This window comes from Macrobrachium nipponense, chromosome 8 (genome assembly GCF_015104395.2).
Source record: "Macrobrachium nipponense isolate FS-2020 chromosome 8, ASM1510439v2, whole genome shotgun sequence".
Taxonomy (NCBI): Eukaryota; Metazoa; Arthropoda; class Malacostraca; order Decapoda; family Palaemonidae; genus Macrobrachium; species Macrobrachium nipponense.
Window position 1 is genome coordinate 84344207 of NC_087203.1, and position 22276 is coordinate 84366482.

General features: G+C 35.1%; 1 protein-coding gene across 1 annotated transcript in view; it reads left to right on the forward strand.

Annotated features, from left to right (window-relative positions):
• The window catches only part of LOC135222895 (delta-sarcoglycan-like), a gene marked incomplete in the record, with an annotated part of 788261 nt that overhangs the window by 451835 nt on the left and 314150 nt on the right, over positions 1-22276 (forward strand).

Sequence of the window (22276 nt, forward strand, 5' to 3'; positions counted from 1 at the left end):
TTAAAAATCTGAACAAAAGCATCACTTATAGATCAGGATTTTTCCATAAGAAATTCAACCAGACACTAACCTCAAACTAATGTGGTAAATCATAGCCGCAGTATCAGTTAACAAAAATATTCTGTTGAAGAACTCTTGCTGCAAGAATATCTTATGCCGACGGGGACTTACAAATTTTATTTAACTTATGAACATGTGCATCAATCAACCCCTTATACCTCAATTACACAAGAAAATACGAATAATGGTTAATATGAAACCCTATTCGTACCAGCAATAATTCCCGGAGTACCTTGATAACATGCTGCGATATGTTAACGAGTCAAGAATTTGCACCAGAGACAGAGAAAGGGAGAGAGACCATTTCATACGACGCCGAACATGCTATCACAAAATTAAGCGCAACTACCAAAAAGAAAATAGTAAGATAAATACCTACACCAAGGCATTCATATATCAAGAATTTAAGTACATCAGTTCCCAAAGGCATTAATAATACTTAGAATTCCTTTACTCCATAATACCTTACAATTACTCACGTCAAAGAACAACACAGAGAACCCGACTGTTTCGACGATCGTTGGGGGAAAAAGAAAATGAATGACAAAAGCGGTTTCAAACCCGTCTCTTAATTGCGTTTATTTAAGTCGACCGCACTGCCCGGCACTACATCGCATTAGCATTATCATTTTCATCACGAATACCACTTCAAAACAGTACTTCAATATTAGCGCCATTTATTTGAGAGGGAAGGAATATCCTTTAACATTTATGACCAACTGTCCAACTGAAACATTTAGGTAATTATGAGACAGTTTAAAGCATGAGAATGACAGGCATACTATATTTCACCTGTCTCAACCCAAAGGACGTTGACACTTAGGAAAGTCCAGAAAACACTGAACTTTCATTAATACATATGTAAAGTTTGTGCTTGCTACAAAATGGCCTATATTTTATACGGCTTGCTCTTATTTTTTCTGATCGAAATATTTTTCCCTTTTTTCTGATGCTTGTATTTCAATACTATCTACTAATGCAATTTATAACTTGAATTTTACGTACGGTTTTAATATCTAATCCAATCTAAATGAAGATATGTTGGTGATCTTTCGCATCAAAACTAGGAAATAAATGAAATTTTTCCATGTTTTCCTCATTTGTTCACATACCTTCATCAAACTGTTCACACATTGTGTCGATATATTTCACAGTTCTCGATGAAATTTCGACCCATCTCTGTTAACCAGTCATGGGGTCAGGTAATACTGTTCAAATAAGAAAAAAAATAGTTATCATCACAACCACCGCAAAGATACTTTTTGATCGTAATTATCTGACACCCAGTTACGAACCAGCACCATCTTGAAATACCTATTCAGTCCATCGTGATTAACTATTATCCATGAACAATGATGCATGCAATTTATACTCTTCTGGGGAAAGGCATCCACTCACAAGTTAAACTTCAGTCACCTGGTTCCTGGTGACACGAACTTGCCACATAATGCGATTACCAAGGGATGAAAAACTTAGTGAGCATCTTTGAAAGTATTGAGAAAAAAAAAAACTAGTACAAAAGATAGACCGACTGGGAAGTGTACCTTGAAACTAATAATAATAATAATAATAATAACTAATAATAATAATAATAATAATAATAATAATAATAATAATAATAATAATAATATAATAATAATTATTATTATTATTTATTATTATTATTATTATTATTATTATTATTATTATTATTATTATTATTATTATTCATAGCACGCAGCAGTGTAAACATTTCCCGAGAGTAAAGAAAAAACCAAGGTCTAACATTCCAACCCTCCATAAAATGAGAGATTACTAAACAAAGGAAAGAAAATGAATAAGAATTTCATATACGTACCCGTCACTATATTTCTTTATAGCAGTAAATATTAGATCATTCAAGATATGTCAGCCTGCCTTATTTAGAACATTAAAATCTAGTAAAATTGCCATCATTTGCCGTCAACAATACTTTATTTTAACAAGACGACGTTCAAGCAAAATATAAATGGACGAGGACTATACAATGACCTCATACAACTGATATTGCTAGAAAGAAATAAAAAATGGACCTCTGTCAAAGATATGTGTGGCGATTACTTCAATGTGAAATTCTGAGAACATTTCTATTGAAACCTCATCGGTCAGATATTCTCCACATAAATCCAAGGAAGTAATGGGGAAGTTAAATGTTAGTAGGTGATAACGGCATTCGTCAACTCTAAGGCAAATATTCCTAATAATCTGTTATGGAAATCTGATTCAACTTAAAAGACTAAGTCGATTGTTTTAGCACGCGCATAATAAATGCGCGCTTCGATACACAATAATCCTCTTACGAGCGATAATGCCTTACAAATACCGAGTTATACCCTAAAACTTTTAGCTGCCATTTCAGGGACGCCAGAACAGTAGTATTTCAGGAGGAATTCTCAGTATGAGGTTCGGAGGAGAATTTTCACGAACTGCTTCATAAAATGACTTTCGTTTCATTCCTGGTTTTATCATGAAGAACACTGGTTGTGGCGTTAATGATCAACTGCGTAACAAAAGAAACATATCTTCCAACTACATTCCCTTTTTAAAAGGAGTCAGGTTGAACTCTTAACCATTTTGCTTTCAGAGGAAGGTCAACGAGTAAGAAAGAGGTCATGCCCTGACACCTCAACGGGTACGTGGGTGGGAGGTGGGGGGGGGGGGGTGAAGAAAGGGGAAGGGATTTGAGGTGGTTTGAAGAACCCTCCCCCTTAAATGAATAATAGACCCATGAATGAGTCTTTGTATAAGCCGTGAAAATAGCACACGAAATATCATTCTATTTTTTCAATTTCTTTAATGCAAAGAGATAACCTCATTAGGCAAACTAATCACTCAAAGCCACAGGAAAGAAGTTCATAAAATGGGAACAGGAGTTACAAATGGGATTAATATTAATAGCACGTTAAAATGCGCGCTCCTGATGAGGAATTTTGCAATTCATAAAATACACAGTATAATCCTTCGTGCGCTAATGAAACTTCTCTCATTTCACATGAGAACAACGTCGCAGCATCAAAGGTCGGCTAAAATTAACATGTAACTTATCTATCATGAATCTGATTGAATCAATATGATCTTAGTTTTAATCACAATATCTTAAAAATCATCAAGAAAAGCAGCTCATTAATCATTACTGATTCACAGCTAATTCTGGTTCTGTACAGCGTTAACAATCATTGCCTTTGAATATTTCAACATTTTATCCCCAGGTCTGACATGCTCTCTCTCTCTCTCTCTCTTGACGTTAACACTCTCCCACCTCATCGTCTTAAATACCTCTCCAAGTTTTCTGGCAATATAATATAATATTCTGAACATCTAAAAACAAAGGAACGTCGCTCGTTAGTCTGAATGTCTCTGAAGAAAAAAATGAGTTCATTTTTCATACTATAGTTCTAACGGTCTTAACAACTCAAACTTTTGTCATCAAAGTTGGCAAACTATCGTTAAAATAATATCTTTGTCTTAAACAATTAAAGTTTCTGGAAATTCCGGAGCTCTCTTTTCTTTCCCCCATTCTAGAAAGACTCATTGATATGAAGATCAGATATGTCAATGTTATAGCAAGAAATAGCTTTGCACCTATAGAGTAAATATAACATGCATTACGAATGAGTTTTTACGAAAACAAAATAGTAAAAATATTGCGACATTAAATATCAAAATAGCCACGATATTATGTATTCCAGTTTCAATTGCACATTTCAGGTATAATTTCCCGAACTGCTATTATTATTATTATTTTATGTCGTTTTACATAGATCTTTATGAACGTATTTGCAAACTAATAATTCTTCATAAATTCTCATTTTACATTCACATCCACTTATTATTCTTCGCTGCTGAGAGAGAGAGAGAGAGAGAGAGAGAGAGAGAGAGAGAGAGAGAGAGAGAGAGAGAGAGAGAGAGAGAGTGCTTATCCATTCTTACCCTGACGTTGTGCTATCGTTTCTTCAACTTAGCTCGTCACTTGGGTGGGATATATATAGAAAAAAATATATTGAAGAAAATTTCTTGGAAAGGCAAAGCTAACAAAAATCCCCTTTAATTAATTTTTTCTAGAAACTGGTGTCGCAACTACTATGCTTATGGTCACGAAAAATTAAGCAATTATAACTTCTTGCAGGGGATTTTTTTCAAACAAACCGAAAGTGAGATTATATTACAAAAGGAAATTTACTGGAAAGGTTAAGCTAACGAAAACATCCCATAATCATGTTTCTAAAAACAGGTATCGTATAACTAATAATACAGTCATATACAAGAATTATACACCGGATATCAAGCAGATACACCCTTAAGTAATCCAGGATCCACTGGCCAATTTAACACGAATCTGCATATCACATTCCTTCGAATTTGCATACTTGACGATCACTGACCATTGTCTTTCGAGGGCTCAGTTGCAGCTATGTTCATTACATCTGCGTTAATTCACACTGATTGGTTTATTACAAAGCCCACCAGCTCAATAGCTCAGTCGACCGCATTGCGATTCTAAAATGCGCCATTTGCAACAGCTCATATTAAGGTTTAAATTCCCCTCATTTGTCAGGGCGATCTGTTGGTCACCACGGAAGTTGGTGAAGAGTCCGTTCCTAATTCGACTCCGGCAGCACAGCTGGGAAATAGTAGTTCATATTCTGCTTGAATCAGCATAGGCCTGATAGTGAAAGTATTAACTTTAAGGCAGAGAAAACCCGATACTAAAAAGGAAAAAATAATCAGTGGAATACAAATGGCTTTGCCTTTCATTTTCCTGACACTATTAGCATCACATCTGTGTCAGAATCCCTTACGGATTCAGATACAGAAACTTGGAAACCTTTGGGCGCTGGGTCACCTCCTCAATAGCCTCTCCTTCAGCTTCCAGGATTTATGTGCTTAGAAGAGGCGATAAAATTTTAACTTAGATTCGTTGCATACTGATTTTTTTTTTTTTTTCATTTCCAAAAAATTATTTCTCTCTTTTCTCCATAATTATCTCGTATCCTTACGGTGACAAGCAGCTTGAAAAAATATTAGCTGGGCGAACAAACACATGTCTAAAATACTCTTCAAAAAGTTGTGAGATGAGAAAAAAATGTATACACAACTAAGAAAATATATATGTATGTGTATGTATGTATGGAGAGAGAGAGAGAGAGAGAGAGAGAGAGAGAGAGAGATAATATATGTAAATGAAACCTTATCCTCTCTCTACTGGAATACATCGACCGAGAGCCATCGCATACGCAATTCCAAATCCATTTAGATGTGATGGTCTGCCAGGGGCAATATCTCCCTTGGCACCTTTCTACCCGGCCGCTCCCGGGATGAGCATCCTGCGGAGGCTGTCACAAAAGGCGCATATTTTCCCCTTTCTTCGCGAGAACAAAGACGTCAAGAGCATTTCCTCTGGTTGGAAATAAAACTGCCAGATTCCAAGAGGCTAATGCCAAAACTCCTCTCCAAAGGTGTAATCTAGACAGAGCGTATCAGGACCAACACTTCCAAAACATCTTCGCGGAGACCCACCCTGGGAAGGACCAAGGGTCGGTGCCAGTCCGAGAGAAAAGCTATCGCCCAAACGCGTCTTCCATAATATGATAATGTCAACGGCTTGTACGAGAGGAAGAGAGAGAGAGAGAGAGAGAGGCTTGATATTGCATAGTGCTATGCTCTTGAAGTGACGGGGAATAAATAAAAAAAAAAATGAAATAGAAGCTTAAACGTCGGATGTCATAAACATTTTCACTCACTCTTTTGCGTCAGGGAAGAAAGAAAAAATTTTCGCCTGTTAGAAAAATCATTTTGTATAAAGGTTACCGCCAGTGAAAAGCAACAACAGTTTCTATCACAGTGTCTTTTATTTCTCGACAGTCGTATGGATTTAAAGCGAGAGCCCGAGGAGGTCACATCGGTTGCTATGGATACGGAATCCTCTAACCAGTTACAAAATGTAATCTAGTACCCGAGGGCACTGCAGCTATGCTCTCTCTCTCTCTCTCTCTCTCTCTCTCTCTCTCTCTCTCTCTCTCTCTCTCTCGTCCAATAAATTCTATATAGCTTAAGTATATATGTATATATATATATACTATATATATATATATATATATAACATATATATATATATATATATATATTTATTTATTATTATATATATATATATTATATATATATATATATATATATAATATATATAGTATTAGAGAGAGAGAAGAGAGAGAGAGAGAGAGAGAGAGAGATAGAGAGAGAGAGAGAGAAGAGAAGCTGATACTACGATTAAAAAATTAATATTCACGAGGCACAGCCTCCTTAAAAACTTACAATTTCTTTCAGTATTTGCATAGAAAACCTCTGACTTGCTACAAGGAACAAATAAGTTAAATTTACATGGATACGCATAACACAGACCTAAGTAAAGCACAGAAGCCAAGTTGTAAGTGAAGCATGTGTCACAGAAAGCGGATGGGTGAGCGACAGGTTTGGGGCTACAAGGGTGTATTATATGTCCACGACTGCGTTACCTTCATGGGTGGACAGACGGACTAAGTTAGAAAACAGATGATTCAGTGTCGAATGGGGATTGTGGAAAGTAATTGCAGATCCTAGTGAAAGGGCGCTGAAGTCTGCAAGACATGCAAGGAGAGAAAAAATATGAGAAGACTGAGGTGTTATGAAAAGAGGAGGGCCTCAGCCTAGGAAATTATGTTAGAGGACAGGAGATGGAGATGAATGGTGCCGTACGTGCAGGGCGTTTGAAAGCAATGCTGATGAATCTCTCGCGCCAGAGTATGAAGTGACTAATGTTGCGAAAGTTTTCACTGCGCGCAGAGTTTCCTCAATGATTTAGCAGTCCAAGCATGAATGTGGTAGTGATTATTATCGTCTTCTATTTCTATATATCATATATATATATATATATATATATATATATATATATATATATATATATATATATATGTGTGTGTGTGTGTGTGTGTGTGTGTGTGTGTGTGAGTGTGTGTCTGCCTGTCTGTGTGTGTGCGCGCGCGCGCGTCTGTGTGCGCGTCTGTGTGTGTGTGTGTGTGGGTGGGTTACCAACATCATAATAGGAAAACACTCCGAATATTCAGTCGACTGAATGCGATATTGTATTTTTTTTTCCTTATTTTAGTATAAAAACGATTTGAAGCAGAGCCGTTTGTAGGAAACGTAAAAAGATTTGCTGGCAACAGAATACGTTCAATAGACCCCAGGGAATTCTGTATCTCTTAAAAGAAATCCATTTTGAAATTCCTTAGGGGGTCATCACAATAGACACACATTCTTCCCTTTTCCGTTGTTTTTTTTTTTCCCCTCTTCGAATGCTCGTCTTCAGATCTTTTTGAAAGCTTTCTATTTTATACTTCGTTATTTCTTGGGGAAATACTAACGCCTTTCTTTATAACCGCTCGCGTATGATTCCAAAAGTACTGTTCAGAGCTGATTCATTACGAATATTTGGAGAAAAGAAATGCGAGAGTTAATGCCTTCCGCCACACTTCTTGTACTGGCATTCTCTGTCAGTCATTCGACGCTACCAAAAGTCATTTAGGATGTAAGCATCCAAGCAGGGGAACTGGCGGTCTCTTTACAATCCCTTCTGTTGAAAAACTGACGAAATAAGGAAGGACTTCTTATCAGTCAACCAGGGATCTAAGAGAATTTAGCACATCAACAGTAGGACGAGCTGCTTAATATTAGTCACGCATCTACCACAATGCAACAGGGAAGAAATCGTTCGTCAAATTTAACTGGCACTGCGAGTTTTGATTGATTATTGAACGAAAAGGTTAGGGCACCGAATGCTTCCAAAACTTTTAACATATGAGATGAAAGTTACTACTGACAGCTAAAAGGGTCTCCAACCTCCTTCGTCACATGAATGAAGCAGATGATAATGATTCATTGAGCCTTCGCAGCTGTTTTTCATCCAGTACTTGAAATCAATTAACACAGAGAAAGGATGAAGGAAAATGAAACTAATTACAAGCACGCTCGACTTTCCATTAAATTAATCATTATATGATAATATTAGTGTAATAATCAGCTTCCCATCTTTTCTAGATGAACAAGGTGAAAATAAATATCAGACGCGCTGAAAAGGATATGCCTCAATATGCAGGAAATAAGAGAAAGCATTGAAGATTGAGATCACAAGCGCACTATGTGTAGAGGGTTTAAAAGCAATGCTGATGACTCTTTCGTGTACGCAGCAGCATGTTTCATCTACACACACACAAACACACACACACACAAACATACACACACAAACACACACACACACACACAAACATACACACACACACACACACACACACACACACATATATATATATAATATATATATATATATATATATATATATATATATATATATATATAATGAATAAAATTACTCTAATAATTCCTCTAAAAACCAATAAAATTCATTCTGTCTTCTTCCCTCTTTAGTATAAGGTTAAGGTTGCGGCCCTTGGTCTTGCTTTTGTTTCTGTTTTTTTGTTTTTTTTCTTTGTTGTATTCTATTTATTTTATTGATTTTCAGAGTAATTTTGTTCATTAAAAAACAGTCCCTGATGATGTTATAAAGTTATTACGAAACGTTGGAAATAAAGAATTATGCTATATTTTGTACGTTTCCATGGTCCACCTTCACGCTGACGTGTCCTACTGGCCGTCGCCTACCTCTATCTTTATGATATATATATATATATATATATATATATATATATATATTATATATATATACACATACATACACACACATGTTACGGGCAATCAAAATCGGTAACACTCGACCCAATATTCAGTCGCTGAATGCGATACTGTATGATTCTTTTTTGGTATAAAACGATTTGAAGCAGAGGCGTTTGTAGGAAACGTAAAAAGATTTGCTGGCAACAGAATACGTTCAGTAGGACCCCAGGGAATCCAGTTTCTCTTAAAAGAAATCCATTTTGAAATTCCTTAGGGGGGTCATCACAACAGACATATTTTTTCCTTTTTCGGTGGGGTTTTGTTCTAACTTTATTTATTTATTTATTTATTTATTTTTTGCCTCTTCGAAGGCTTTCCATTATTTTATAATTCGTTATTTCTAGCGGAAATGCAACACCCGTTCTTTATAGTCGCTCGCGTAAGATTGCAAACGCGTTTTTCAAACTTGTTTAATTGTGAATACTTGAATGAAAGAAAGGCGAGAGTTAACTCCTCTTGCAACACTTGGCATTTTACTGCCCATCTTCTCGCACTGGCATTCTTTCGTCAGTCAATCAACGCTGCCAAAAGCTATTTAGGAAATATACATGAAAACAGGGGGAGGGAGGAGGCTCGTTGCTGGTTTTTCAACATTCTTCGTTGAAATAAGATTCTTTCTTTTTTTGATATACAAAACCGTTCCTCGTTAAAAAAAGGACAAAATAAGGAAGGGCTTCTTAAAATAATAGACAAGTGACTGACTCTAGTTATGAGTTTGGCGAATTTAACATATCAAAAGTGGGACAGCCTGTTCAATATTAGTCACGCATTCGTCAAATCGCGAGAAGAGAGTTCTTATAAAAATATTGGCCCACTGAATAGTTTGGGGAATTTAGTAAAATAAAAGATAAAATAAAATATCTACATAAAAGGGTCAGCACACAGAATGCGTGAACAAACTACCATTATGAAATGAAAGTTACCACTGATATTCAAAAAGGCTTATCCCGCTTCAAATGAATGAAGCAGATGAGTCTTCTCTGAGCCTAGCCTAGCCTATACGTCTGCTTTTATCCAGCACTTGAAATTAATTAACACAAATTATATCAGATAATAAAACTAATTATAAGCACGCTCGACTTGGCATTAAATTAATCATTATATGACAATATTAGTGTAATAATTAGCTTCCCTTCAATGGAAAAGTACATTTTATTCACCCAACAACTAAAGGGGTTGTCTATTGTATTACATTATAGGTAATTTGAAAAATTGTATACGAAGTAAGCCTACATAAACAAACTAACGAATACATGTTGACGTAAACAGCAATTAAATAATCGAATCAATAATCTTTCTTAAAATAACGAAAAATCGATGGTGAATTTCTCATATACGAGGCAGAATATTGCTCAGAGCAAAGGTCCTACTGCTTGATGTGGAATCTGACGAACTTGGCATTAACGTGAATATTTTGGTCTCCGGCGAAATTAGTGAATTTTAGTATAATCATGTTGAAATCCGATACAAAGTACAAGAGTGAATTTTATTACACTGTTGGAATCCGATACAAAATATAAGAGTGAATTTTAGCATAATGTTACAATCAATACATAGTATAAGAGTGAATTTAAGTATAATAATGTTGAAATCCGATACAAAGTATAAGCGAATTTTAGTTTAATAATGTTGGATTCCAATACAAAGTATAAGAGTGAATTTTAATATAATAATGTTGAAATCCGATACAAAGAGTAAGTGAATTTTAGTATAATAATGTTGGAATCTGATGCAAAATATAAGAGTGAATTTCAGCATAATGTTGGAATCCGATTCAAAGTATAGGAGTGAATTTTAGTGAATGTTGGAATCTGATACAAAGTATAAGAATGGATTTTATTATAAAGTTGGAATCCAATACAAAGTAGAAGAGTGAATTTTAGTATAATAATGTTGGAACCTGATACAAAGTATAAGAGTGAATTTTAGTATAATAATGTTGGAATCCGATACAAAGTAGAAGAGTGAATTTTACTATAATAATTTTGGAATCCGATACAAAGTATGAGTGAATTTTACTATAATAATGTAGAAATCCGATACAAAGTAGAAGAGTGAATTTTAGTATAATAATGTTGGACCCCGATACAAAGTATAAGAGTGAATTTTAGTATAATAACGTTGAAATCCGATAGAAAGCATAAAAGTGAATTTTAGCATAATGTTGGAACCCGATACAAAATAGAAGAGTGAATTTAGGTATAATAATGTTGAAATCCGAGACAAATTATGAGTGAATTTTAGCATAATGTTGGAACCCGATACAAAGTAGAAAAGCGAATTTTAGAGTAATATTCCTTGGTTTGTGTTCAGCTTCCTCTTGCTTTGGGGCGTCTCAGTACTCTCATGAGTGAAAGGAGAAGGCGAGGAGCAAGGGCGTCATTAATCACACGCCAAAGGAACAAATACTTTGAATGATTGCCTCTGCCTCACACAGAACTCATCTACACTGGTATACATGGTAAGAGAGAGAGAGAGAGAGAGAGAGAGAGAGAGAGAGAGAGAGAGAGAGAGAGAGAGATTTCCCACACTTACGTACATAGCACCCTCAAAAAAAAGGAGAAAAAAAACTAATCATTCGCCCAATGTAATAAAGAAAACTAATAATGACGTACGGTAAACGGACATTAGTGAAACATTAACTGTCAAAGGCTGTCTATTATCCAGTGCAAACCTAAATGATTATGGCGACTAAATCGTCTATTTATGAGATTCTCGATCCACACCCATTTATGCAGCAGTAGTTTCACATCTGTATTTAATGTTACCTCTCCTTGTTCCGGTCAGTATAGCCGTTTTTCCATTTAAATTCTATTGCGTCCGTGTTTTCTCTAACCTTCCTCTTCCCAACCTCCATATTTGTCTATTTCCTACATGCTTCGCTTTTGTCATTTTTCCTCTTTCATTTTACTTCACCATTTCTTACGCTTTATTCCTCTCACTGCCTTTTCCATGCTCACTTCATTCAGTTTTTTCTCTTTGTTTTTCTTATTTTCTTCACGATTACAAACGCCAACGCGCTACATTTGCATACTCCATTTTCATACCATTATTCTTTCTTCTTATATTCAACCTCTCTCTCTCTCTCTCTCTCTCTCTCTCTCTCTCTCTCTCTCTCTCTCTCAAGTTTTCGTGTCCCTCTCTACATCTGCTATTCCGAAACCTCCCGTTTTCGTTCTCATCATTTCCTGTACATTTTTTAACCTTCTCTTTTCTCTACATTTTTAACTTTTTCCTTTCCATGCCTGTATCTCTTCCTTTATTTTCCACGCTTCGCATTTCATCTCCACGGAAAATGAGTAGCTCTATCTTCCACATCAACAAGAATTCGTCAATTTCTCTATTTCCTGGTATCGTGTTTTTTTTTTTTTTTTTTTTTTTTTTTTTTAACTAGCGTGTTTATTGTTATCCTTTTTTTTCCTTTCGTATTCTTTTATTTCTCTTGTATTGCCTGATTACTTTATTATTTTCCTCTTTCTTTTGCATAATGTCAATGTGTAAGTCGAGGTGAGACACGGATCTTTATTAGATAAGGTTAATGATCATATGAAAACCTAAGTTTATAATATTTTTTTCATATTTCACAATCTGTTTTCCCAAAGAAAATATCATCTTGATAGCTCCATCATTTCTAAAATTTGAAAAACCGACTTATTCACAGAAAGAAAAAACTCCACATAAAAAAATCGTTGCTATGATGAAAAAGAGGACAACATTTCACCCTATTTTTCAGATTTGCATTTGTTTTTCGAAAATCTTAACGGTTTCAGTCACTGCTCTCACAAACTAGCGTATTTCATGTCCTAAATAAAAAAATTAAGACTAATTTTTTTTATTGAATGTCATTATCTTCATTAGTGGAAATTGCACATTTTCGATATTCATTTACAAATGAGAAACACCCGATTGAAAAGCTAATGCTATGACGCTAAAGCCAGGATACACAAAAAATTTATTCAAGCATATCTTTTTACCATCAAATTAAATGCAAACATTAACCACCATTTTTCCTTTAGTTCTCTTTTTCCCACACGTTTTGTCTTACCGTCCTCTGACCAACCACCATATTTATTTAGTTCCTACGCGTTTCGCTTTAGTCATATTTCCTATTTCATTTTCCGAGGATTCCTTTTCCCCATCATTCCTTACGCTGTGCGTTGCCTTCCGTTTTGTCCCGTTGTCTCATTTTCTTCACAATTACATACGTTCTCTCTCTCTCTCTCTCTCTCTCTCTCTCTATATATATATTTTATATATATATATATATATATATGTGTGTGTGGTGTGTGTGTGTATGTAGAGAGAGAGAGAGAGAGAGAACGTATGTAATTGTGAAGAAAATGAGACAACGGGACAAAACGGAAGGCAACGCACAGCTTAAGGAATGATGGAGTAGAAGGAATCCTCTGAAAATGAAATAGGAAAAATGTCTAAAGCGAAAAGTGTGTAATTTTTTTTTCAATCCCAAGTTGCAAATTTTCGTCTTCGATCTATCCCTCTATTTTTCAATCTCCCTTTCTTTTCTTTTCTCTCTCTTAGTGTTCACGTACCTCCTTTTCACTATATTTTCCTACTTTCTTACCTTTCCCTCATTCCTTTCCTCCATTTTCCCGCTTCTTATTTCCTCTCCAAGAAAACGGGTAGCTTGATATTTCAAGTCAACAAGAATTCGCTAATGCCTTTACTTCCTGGTACGTGTGTTTCTTTTTAAGCACGTTCATCATTATGCTTATTTTATTTCTTGAAGCTCTCTTCCCTTCGTATAATTTTCATTTTTATATTTTCTCTTATCTTACCCGGTTACTCTATTATTTTTTCCGTTATTAATTTTTTTTTTTTTTAAAGGAGACATCGAGCAAGGACACGGTTCATTACATATATAATATATTAATATTATATATTATATATATATATATATATATATATTATCTATTATATAATATGTATGATAACTATATATATTTATATATAGAGAAGTTAAATTTTATTAATATATATATATATATATGTATATCTGTAGATTGGTATATATGTATAATATATATATATATATAGATATCTATATATATATATTATATACATATATCTATATTTTCACCAGCCTGTTTTTCCGCCCCAAAAAATGTCATTTTAATAGCTCTGTTTTTTAAATTTGAAAAGCTGACTTATTCAAAAGGAGGAAAAACTCAATTACATTAAAAAAAATCTTTGCTGTGATGAAAAAGAGGTCAACATTTCACCCTATTTTCCAGATATCTATTTGTTTTTCGAAAATCATAGTTGTTTCAGTCATTGCTTTTGCAAACTGGTGTATTTCAAGTTTTAAATAAAAAAAAAATTAAATCTTATTTTTCAATTGAATGTCATTTTCAACAGTAAAAACGGCATATTTTCGGTATTCACTTACTGATGAGAAACAGGTAAGTGAGAAGATAATGCTATGACGCTGAGAAAAAAATTATAAATGAAAATAAAAGTCAATAAAAAATCACGTACACTTTTTACCTGAACATTAAATGTAAACCTTAACCACCAATTTTTCCTTTCGGTCTCTACTTCCTCCATTTTTCGTCTTACCTTCCTCTTTCCAACCACCATATTACTTTTTTTACTTTATATATATAAAATATATATATATATATATATATATATATATATAATAATATATATATATAAAAATTTCAAACTACTTCATTTTCTGATGATTCCTTTTAACCCACCATTTCTTACGCTTTTCTCTTCTCTCAGCGTTTTCCTTTCCATGTTCACTTCATTCTATTTTTGTTTCTGTTTTCTAATTCTCTTAACGATTGCATACCCCCGCTCGCTATATTTCCATATTCCACTTTCACACTATTTTTCCTTCTGTTTATACTCATTACATTTTTCCCACTCATTCACAATTCTCTCTCTCTCTCTCTCTCCTCTCTCTCTCTCTCGTCTCTCTCTCTCTCTTTATTTTTTTTCCAACTTTCCGGCCCCTTCCCTCTCTCTCTCTCCCTCTCTCCCTCTCTCTTCTCTCTCCTCTCTCATCTCTCTCTCTCTCGCTTTCTACATTTTTCCATCTCAGGTCTCCGTTTTGGTTCGCATATCTTTTCCATTTCAATTTTCAATCTCCTTTACTTTTCTCTCTCTCCATTTTCACTCAGTTTTTTTCCTGCTCTCGTTCCTTCCCTCTTTCTTTTCCTCCACTTCCCAGCTCCTCATTTCCTCTCCAGAGAAAATGGGAAGTTTTCTCTTCCGAATCAAAATACATTCGTTAAGTTCTTTACTTCCTGGTAATGTGTTTTTTCGTTATTTTTCCTAGCGTGTTTTTTTGTTGTGCTTATTCCTCTATTTTTGAAGCTCTCCTTTCGTAATATTTTCCTATTTTAGGTTTCTCCTTTTTTGCTTGACTTTTTTTTTTACTCATTATGGCCTTTTAAAAGGCAAAGCGAGGAAAGACACTTTTCTCTATTTGAATTAACTTAACGATCTTACGAAAAGCCAAAGCTTATAAAATTTGCAATAAGTCCATTTCTTGAAAATCAGAAAACCCAGCTTATTCACAGTGGAAAAACTAGATCACATAAAAATCATTTTCATCATGAGAAACCAGTTTATATTTCCCCCCAGTTTTCAAATATTTTTCCTTTTTAGGTTTTCTCCTTTTTTGCTTGACCTTTATTTTTTTTACTCATTATGGCCTTTTAAAAGGCAAAGCGAGGAAAGACACTTTTCTCTATTTGAATTAACTTACGATCTTACGAAAAGCAACAAACTCATACAAAATTTGCAATAAGTCCATTTCTGAATTTGAAAATCACAAAACCCAGCCTTATTCACATGGAGGGAAAACCTAGATCACACAAAAATCTGCTTTACATCATGAGAAACCAGTTCATATTTCCCCCCAGTTTTCCAAAATGTTTGCAAAATTTGCATTCACCCCCCCCCAAAAAAAAAAAAAAACCCCCCCCCCAAAAAAAAAAAAAAAAACAAAAAAAAACCGTATTTGTTTTAGTCATTGCTCTTGCAAAGTGAAACATTTCAAGTTCTAAATAGAAAAATATCTGTTTTGTAATTGAATGGCATTATCTTCATAAGTAAAAATGACATATTTCCAGCTTAATTTACTGACGAGAAACATAAATGAGAAGCTAATACCCAATTGCCAAAAAAAAAATAAAATAAAATAAAAAGAGGGATCACATATACTTTTATTTACCCAAACACAAAACCACAAGAGGCAAATCTTCAGCACCAACACTGAATAACACACTTAACCTTTCTCTTCTTTTCACACCGATCTGCCTTTACTCTCTCCTCGACACAACGTCCATAATTATTACTGTTTTCTTAACGATTTCCATTTGTGAAAAGGAACACAACAAAGCAAAGAAAAATGAGAAAGGAGTAAAACCAAGTATAATGATTAATAACGCATAAAAATGTACAAATGAATATATAAATAGAAGATGAATATATAAATAAAAGATAAGATATACACAAAAGTGGTACCATAAACGGTACACGAGACGACGCAGTACCTCCCCACAGCAGCCCAGGTGATGTGTCAATCAATTAGGCTTGTCATAATAAAAAGGAGGGGATACGGAGACAAACAACTAACCACTTCATAAATAGAACCTGAAAACCAATTAACCAAATATCTGCCAAGAATTAACAGCCATAAAATGACGGCGAAAGCCGGAGAAATTTCGAGAAACCTTCTATCTCTGCCCTGTATAGAAATAAGGACCCGAAACCAGGAAACCTCTTTGCTACCTAGACCTAAAACTCGGTGGCCCTTCAAACTTCAAATTCTACCCCTAACTACTTATCCTTAAGCCTGACTCCTCATGACTATTCAAGCGATCCTTTTTCCTGGAACGACTCCTTCAGTAGTTCTCCAGTTCCAATTCCTCACTCCCACAGGGTCTAGAGCCCCCCCCCCCCCCCACCCCCCCCCCCCCCCCAACCCCCGTTAAGCGGGGCCCCCTTAAGTGAAAAGAAAAGGTTGTATTTCCACGATAATAGCCTAATGGCAAACCACGTCTCCAACACCACAAGTTTGTTTACGGGGGTAAATGACCCCTTGGCACTGTCGGTTCAAAAGTCTTGTAGAAAGAAGGTTGTTATTCATTCATTCACAAAAAAATAAAAAAATAAATCTCACATACGTTATTTATATGTTTGTTTATTTTTCTATTCAATTTCTTTTTATACCCTCATTAAAACACATATTTATTGAAAAGCTGCACTGTAACGTTATGTCCTGTTTCCATAATCAGCTAAGAATACCAGTGTTTGAACAACAATAAGCAAGATATTTATTTCTTCATTGAAAATTAAACGCCTTTTATACCTGTAAAGCAATGTATTGTACCTCTTTCTACTTAAGGAGGTATAAAAATAAACACACATCGGGTTTTAAAAGCTCTTAAACAGGTGGCTACCAAGAAATACCAGACGCAGACGGTCCATAAGCCCACTCAACATCTGTTGGCCGGGAAGCTGGTCTAGCAACCTTAACTCAAAATTATTTGCCGAAAACCGGATGGGTAGCACCTCCTGGAACTCAGTTTTCGAAAGGGGAGAAAATGATGTAAGTGTATATTTACATGTGTATATATATACTATATATATACATATATTTACATGATTTACATGTGTATATATTATATATGTGTGTGTGTATGTATGTATGCACACACACACACACACACACAACACACACACACACACACACATATATATATATATATATATATATATATTATACTATATATATATATATAAATATATATATATATTATATATATATGTGTGTGTGTGAGTGTGTGTGTGTGTGTTGTGTATAGTACATATACATACATGCCAATTCACATTAGTTCTTGCTATAATAATGTGATGTCCTTCTCGCTTCACAAACTGTCCCAATCCTTTCTCATACTGTAAATACATGTATACATCCATACATGCATACACAAAAGGCGGCTTTCGTCTCTGCATAGCGACGCCCGTGCAATTTTATTCCCATAATGTTCTAACGCTAGAAACTTTCCATTATAATGAGATGATTAGCTGATGCGTAATATTTTCGCTATATATCTTTACAAAAGAAAATTTATTTCACGTTGAATGAAATATGAATGCTTAAATCAAGGGATTTTTTATTCATGAAATAGGGCTGACCCACAGAACTTTGTAATGTAAATCGGTAAAATTGAGCATTGAGCTAAAAATAATGGTGAAGGTCTATATATTTCTGAGATTCATGTAGCTAAAAAAATCATATAACGGTATAAAATGTATTCAATTCAAGTTAAGGTTAAATAGCTCTGTAACAGAAGATCATAATCACGCCCTTTCACCGAACTTAAAAAGATAGAAAGATAAAAATTCAAACGGAATAAAAATGCACAATGCTTGTTTGGGCGCCCACGCAACCAATTCTGCAAAGACAACTGAATTGCAAAGCGCAATACTAATTTGATCTCATTGGCATAAAATGCATGAGGAAAAAAATGAGGTTTTAATGACGCAAGTCATTACATTAAAGACAGAATGCACCAGAGTCAAAAGATTGTCTAATCTTCATCATCCAGTGAGACCTTCAGTGAAGGAGCAGGAAAAAAATCCAGGAAGGAAGGAACAAGAAAGTGGAAGAAGAAGAAGAAGAGGAAGAAGAAGAAGAAGAAGAAGAAGAAGAAAGAAGAAGAAAGAATGAACCAAGCAAAAAAGAAAAATGCCGCGAAGTCATTTTTATTCGAGGCGGGAATATCACGTTCGCCTGATAGTCCCAAGTAGCTTGTAATTCGCTTAATGGTGCGGCCTGGGAGTGGATTACCGACCGGCCTTACCTCAACACGGGGGGAGTCACATACCCGACGTTTTCAAAATTGCCGCTACAAGGACGTTCTCTCTCTCTCTCTCTCTCTCTCTCTCTCTCTCTCTCTCTCTCTCTCCATATATATTAAACATCAATTTACTTGTATATAGACTTTCTTACATGCATGCAAATAAACAACTACCATTGGCCGCCCCCCTCCCCACCACCTCCCACCCAAACATAGTACACACAAACACACACATATACATCATATATATGTGTGTGTGTGTATACATATATATATATATATATTATATATATATATATATATATATATATATATATATATATGCACTATAAGTAAAATTAGCATCCTTCCGAATCTCAGCCAGTCGATTTAGAGGGGGCGGTTTTATTCCTTTACACTTTCCCATACGCTTGCGACCCACTAAAGGCGAATAACAGTTAGGTACATCATTCACTAAAATCATCAAAGACCCAATGGTTTTTTAACGAATACTCTCCTAAACGTTTCTTCTTGGTAGGAATTCAAAGCCAGGCTCTCTCTGTGATGAGATGAACGTCCTAGCCATAGGATTAGTAATGTATGTGCATAAATACCTACATGCGTATATATTATATATATGATATATATATATATATATATATATATATATATATATATATAATATATTTTACATCTAATGGCAGGAGCAGACGCTCAGGCAGTAGACAATCTGGAGTTCATAGAAAGGCGTTATGTTTATATACGTTTTACTAAAATGCCGACGTTTCGTATCGCTTGAAACATTTTCTAGGCTGAAAAACGATTAAAATATATAATGCTTGCTTACATAATGTAAGGATTATATGCAACATTTACTTATTAACACTATTATGTATACAAGCATTATTTATTTAATAGTATCAAGCGATACGAAACGTAGGCATTTTAATAAAACGGATATAACAGCAAACCTTTCCATGAACTCGTATATAATATATATATATATATATCTATATATAATATATATATATATATATATATATATATCATATATTTGTGTGTATATATATATATATATATATATATCATACACACTCAAATGAGTATAACATAAAAATTAATACTATCAGTTTGACAGCATTTTTTAAATGGAAAGATTTAGCAAAATTATGCAGCATCCGCCGAAATTCGAGGGATTGAAGAGGAGACACTTTTCTTCTGCTGCATCGGCATTTTCCTCGTTGCCTTGGCATGCGGTTTCCTGAGAGAGAGAGAGAGAGAGAGAGAGAGAGAGAGAGAGAGAGAGAGACTACTTGCAAAGTTTGTACTGTATACTTTTCCTGAGCATATTTCGGTATACTGTCTTACCGCCCTCTTCTGAGAGAGAAGAGAGAGAGAGAGAGAGAGAGAGAGAGAGAGAGAGAGAGAGAGAGAGAGAAGCTTCTTCTTCCGCGTGGAGTTCCCAATGTGGGAAAAGGAACACATGCTTCGCAAGAAATGACATGCAGATTTCGTTTGCATTTTTATTCAAATGTTTAGATGTTTTTTAGCCAAGCTAAAATGTAGATGGAAACATTCCGTTTGCGAACAGTGACGCTCTTATCCTCCTTGGATGGGAGGGGGAGGGGAGAGGGGTGGAGGGGGCGAAGAAATACCTTGAGAGGAACCTCCTGTGGGGAAGAAGGGAGACGGAGGCTGCTGAAATACCTTTGAGGAACATCCTTTGGGATTGGGATGCGTGCCTGGGCGACCGTAGTACATACACGGGCGTGAATGGAGTACCTTATGTCATTTCAGAAGCTTTTTCTTCTTACGAATTCCCCATTGTCTGCTCGTCCACAAGGCGCATTTGCACAGATAAGTAGGCGTGAGTGTCTAGCTGCTTGAAAATCCCACTTCTTTTAAGATGAACGCAAGCAAACAGAACGGAAAACCCAGGGCAGAAATCTACAAGTTGTAACGTTTTCCCCCTTTTTCGGATGTTCATTTTCATGGAAATATGCGTCCCATAAAATTACCAATATAACTGATTCCGAAGTCCTTTGATATATATATAAATACATTCCCAGTCATTAATCCGATTCGGATAGATTCCGATAACATTTAACGATCAACAAAAAACTGAAAAGTGATAAACCTAACAGCCATTTGAAAAGGTAAAGGTTCAAAGGAGAGTGACGGATAAAAAAACGAGTTATGTAACGGCCTGAAAAACTGAAAAATGCTCGTCCCATCGAAATGGAAAAAAAAAAAATAAATAAAAGTAAAAGCATTAAAGTCAATATAAACTTCATTTAAATTATGCTCGTTTGAACTCAAGGGCAAAGTTCGGTCAAGTATTTAAGGGAATTATTAATATGCAAATTATATGATAAAAAGTCTAATTGCAAGGACTGATGCCAAGTATCTCTCGCAAGTATAAAAGTAATATTAAATAAAAACGCGTAAATTTTAAAGCCGTTCACAATTCCATGGCTTCACAATAGGATACAACATAAACTATCACAGATGTGTAGATGACAATATAAATGATCACATAATTAACATTACCATAAGTACAAGCTAACGAATCGAGAGAGAGAGAGAGAGAGAGAGAGAGAGAGTCTGACTCAAATATATAAAGTTACATTTTGAAGTATTCGAAGGGACCTCAATATATCCCAAGCGGCAACTTGCTCATCGGGCAAAGAAACCCAAAATAGAGAAATCTAGTTTATTCCTTCAACAATTAAATCCTCTACCATGGAACCCACAAGACATCAAAGGAAACGAGTCGCAAAAATATTAAGCTTCATTCACTTAATGTTGCCTTTGTCTATTACGAAACGAAAACTATATTCCTGTCATGCCGAATGCTCATTTTACAGAGACTTTTTTTTTTTTGGGGGGGGGGGCGCGCGCGCAGTGTGGAAAGGAATAACTGCTTTCCTCGCTCGAAATCGTTCTCGCAAGCTTTATTCCCTTTTCAGGAGAAATGCGCTTTACGTCCTGAGCAATATGAAAGGGATTTTTTTTCCTTCTCCTGTTTCAGTCCATTTTGAAGGTTTGAAAAACAAAGAAACTTCATTTGTTATGTTGATGCTTTGGTCCAATAACGACTTGATGATAAACATATATAGAATAAGGTATTCCCAGATCAAACATGGTACGTCTCTATTCGCTTACTTATTTTCTCAAGCGCTGGCTGGCTGGTTGGTCGTCTCTAGCCCTGAATTCACGCTATAGTTTACGTAGGCTGTTTCGAGCGAGTGGTTTATCTTTCCACTTAGAATCCAGAACTCTTCGTTTCCTTCTGAGCTCTAAAATGGTCTTATCTCTTATTACTTCCAATGAACAGGCGTCTTACATCAATGAAAGCGGTAAGGACATTAATCCATTAAACTGGCATTCTAATTTTATCCCAAGGAATCACGACCAGACTGGATTCTTTTAAATATATATATATATATATATATATATATATATATATATATATATATATATAGAGAGAGAGAGAGAGAGGAGAGGAGAGAGAGAAAGACAAACAGAACAGATAGTGTATAATCAGATTCTACAAATTACTTTTTGCCAATGCTTTATGTAATTTCAATACCACGACGCCCTCGTAACTCCTC